Source organism: Cyprinodon tularosa, unplaced genomic scaffold (assembly GCF_016077235.1).
Source record: "Cyprinodon tularosa strain WSP-4 unplaced genomic scaffold, ASM1607723v1 ctg884, whole genome shotgun sequence".
NCBI lineage: Eukaryota > Metazoa > Chordata > Actinopteri > Cyprinodontiformes > Cyprinodontidae > Cyprinodon > Cyprinodon tularosa.
In genome coordinates this window covers 190,269-193,927 of record NW_024039656.1, presented here as the reverse complement: position 1 = coordinate 193,927, position 3,659 = coordinate 190,269, and positions in this window count along the sequence as shown.

Below are 3,659 nucleotides of genomic sequence, written 5' to 3'. Positions count from 1 at the left end.
ATCCTCTGCAGGAAGTCCAAGCGCTTCTGGGCCCTTTGGACCAGTGAGGTGGTGTTTCCAGTCCAGGTGAGGGTGTCTGTGATGAATGTGGTGCTGCTGACCACCTCTACAGCTGAGCTGTTGATGAGCAGTGGAGCGTGGTTAGGCCGGTTCTTCCTGAAGTCCACCATGATCTCCTTGGTCTTCTCCACCTTCAGGATCAGGCTGTTATCTCTGCACCACCAGCTGCTCCACCTCCTGGTGAACTGCTTTGTGGCATCGTGTGGAAACAATCCTCTGATCCTGAATGTCAACAAAACAAGGAGACGATTGTAGATTTCAGGAGAAACAGGAGCAAGTTGAAACATAGTTAACATAATTGGAGAAGAAGTGGAGGTGGTGGAGGAGTAGAAATACCTTGGTGTTTATTTGGACAACAAACAAGACTGGAAACACAACAGTGAAGCTGTCTTCATGAAGGGACGGAGTAGATTCTACTTGCTAAGGAAGCTTAGGTCTTTTGATGTTTGCGGTCAGATGCTGCAGATCTTCTATAAGTCTGTTGTGGAGAGTGTGATCTCTTCCTCCATCATCTGCTGGGGTAACAGTATTAGAACTAATGAATTCCAAAAGCTAATAAAGAAGACCAGGTTTGTTCTAGAAACTCCTCTATAACCTCTGGAAATAATTTCACCAAGAAGAATTATTAATAAAGTGAATAAAATTATGGACAACAGTGAGCATCCTCTTCAGCAGATTTTTAAACAACTGTGTCTTCAGTCAGAGGCTTCTCCAGATCCAGATCCAAGATAGACCTCTACAGGCGATCCTTCCTGCCTACTGCACCTACAACACCTGTCTAAAAAATAACATATGGATTACTGCAACATTTAATTTTCCCTTGGGAATATTGAAATAAAATGTAAACTTTTTAAACATAATATATATAAAGGATTCTCTAAACCTTTCCAGATGTTGGCACTACATTGGCCACACTGTGGCTCTACCACTGTTTAACGTAATCCAAAATACCTAGGTTATTCTGAGCTATTTTCTGCATTTGTGCTGCTATAGGCTTAAACTACTGGATGACATAGGGACCTATTATCATCATTCTGCATCATTCTCCCTCTTTTCTCTCATTATAAAGTATCGTATTTTCACAACTATAAGGCGCATATAAACAACTTTTTTTCCCCTCAAAATGTGCGGCAAGCCCTTTGGTGCGGTGCGCCCTATGTGTGTTGTTACTGCGGACTTTTGAGACCACCTCATTGAGGAGATGATGAAAGAGTGGCTGAGGGAGGTGAATGTAAGGAGACCAGGTGGTTTTTTCCACGCATCACCATCGCTGTTAATCTGTGACTGCGTGTCCATCTCACAGCCGATGTGAAAAAAAAGGTGAATCAAATGAACGCTGTGCTCGCCGTTATTCCGGGAGGTCTGACTAAGGAACTTCAACCGCTCGACATCGGTGTGAAGCGGCCGTTCAAAGTAAGGCTGCGAGCGGCGTGGGAGCGATGGATGACAGACGGAGACCACAGTTTCACGAAAAGTGGAAGGTAGCGCCGGGCAAGTTACGCCACCGTTTGCGGATGGATTGTTGATGCTTGGACTAACGTGTCTGCTGGCACTGTTGTTCCAGCTTTCACAAAAGCTCATTTCCGAGGAGCCGCGCTGCACGGAAAGTGACTCTGACAGCGAAGAAGGGGAAATTGGCATGTCTGATTTAGCACAGCTGTTTAATTCAGAAACAGAGGATGATGACTTTGATGGGTTTGATTAATACTTTGTAATAAATACTTGAATAAAGCACAATCATACTCAGTTTTGCTCCCGCTCTATTTTTAAATACGCAGTAGAGGACATGTACCTGTATATAAAACCCGCGCCCTATAGTCCGGTGCGCCTTATGTGTGTGTTAAATACAGAAATGGCACACATAACTGGGACTGCGCCTTTTAGTACGGTGCGCCTTATGGTCATGAAAATACGGTATTTGTTAGTTTGCTAGGGAAGATTCATAGTCATCCTGGTCACAGTTATTCCAAACAAAGAAAAAAAAAAAAACAATTCACTGGACTTTGTTTTCCAAGTTTGAAGTTTCCCATCCGGGAATATATTTAAATTCAAAATGTCTGAATTAGCTTTTAGTTCCAAACTTTATAGATTAGCCCTGTTTTTGCTTAGTAGACATGCAAATTTAAATTGGGCTGTTTTTCAGTGTAGTCCTGTTTCTCTGACTGTGACTAACTGGATGTGCTCTCTTCATCCTCTGACATGGGAGCTGGCTCGGAGCTCGTCTGCCTGGCTGTGTGTTTCCTGGACGGGGCCGCCTGTAGAGCTGGTTGAAAGATGCCTTTTGTATCTATGCTTCTTTTTCTATGTCTGCTTCGGTCTCCTTGAACCCCAGTCGGCCTCAGCAGATGGCCGCTCACACTGAGCCTGGTTCTGATGAAGAACCAGAAAGGGAGTTATCTTCTCCACTGTCTACAGTTACAGCTTGGATGCAAGCTACAACTTAGACTCACTATTATTATTAGGATTTTTCTCGTTGATGATGTGTTAGTCTGTTAAACTCTAATAATAACTGCCGTCTCTGTTTCAGAACTAATGGTCTCCCAAGTAGTTTATCTAACTGGGACGGTTTCTCTATTTAGACAAAAAAAAATCTTCATTCTGCACATTGCAAAGATTACGGAATGGAAGTAGAGCGGTGCTCTTGATCTAAGTAATATTTTGACAAGGTTGGAGCCATGTATGTCTCCTCATCTCAAACGTGTATGATGTAAGGATGTAATAATGTGGCAGACTGGAGTTGTATAAAATGCTTCTATAACTGTGATTTTGGGCCACTCCAATGAGATGTGACCCGGTTGGTAAGAAGCTGCCTTCTGTAGCTCTAAGCAGCTTTTCTGATCTGAGTACGATTACAATCTATGTCAAAATCTGTTTTCGCGTCTCATTGTTATTTAATACATAAACATTATGAAGTTTGATTGATCTCTTCTCAAGAATAGAACAGGAGAGAGAACGCTTCAAGGTGTAAACACAGAGCTTTCCTTTTACATTATCAACATGTTGGATCAATTTGCCTACCTCTATTTTGCACTCATCACTGCTCCTGGTGGTGCAATGTCTTGGTGCTTTATCAATATTGAAAGGCCCAGGCACTAAAGACCAAGAAAGTAAAAACACTGGAAAGTGGAATAACTCAGATAAGTTTCTGTTCAAATGCATCTTTGGTTTTAGTTTTGAAGGATCCAAACTTTTTTTTTTAAATGGAAAAGAGGGTAACCAATATTCTTCTGATGAGTGTGGGAAACACAGAAGAACAAAAAGATTCCATTGTTTTGGAATAGAGCACATGTTAAACAAGCAGGACAGCGGGTCCTGAGGACTGCTGGTTTAGATTAAAGCGCATCCGTCTGTCCTAGTCCAGCTCAGATCTGAATTTTAGTTTCACAAAGTGCAAAGGTGAAGGAGACATATTTATTTCCCAATAATAGCCATAGGGAATGCAGTTAACGTTGGTATTACAGGGGAGGATAAAAATGCTTGTTACAATTTTTTATAATTATTTACTTGTTAAAGCTGAGGTATAAATTTTATCCACACTTGCACATTACTGTATTGTCATGTAGTGGCTAAATAACTAATTTCTGCCACCTGTTATTAGA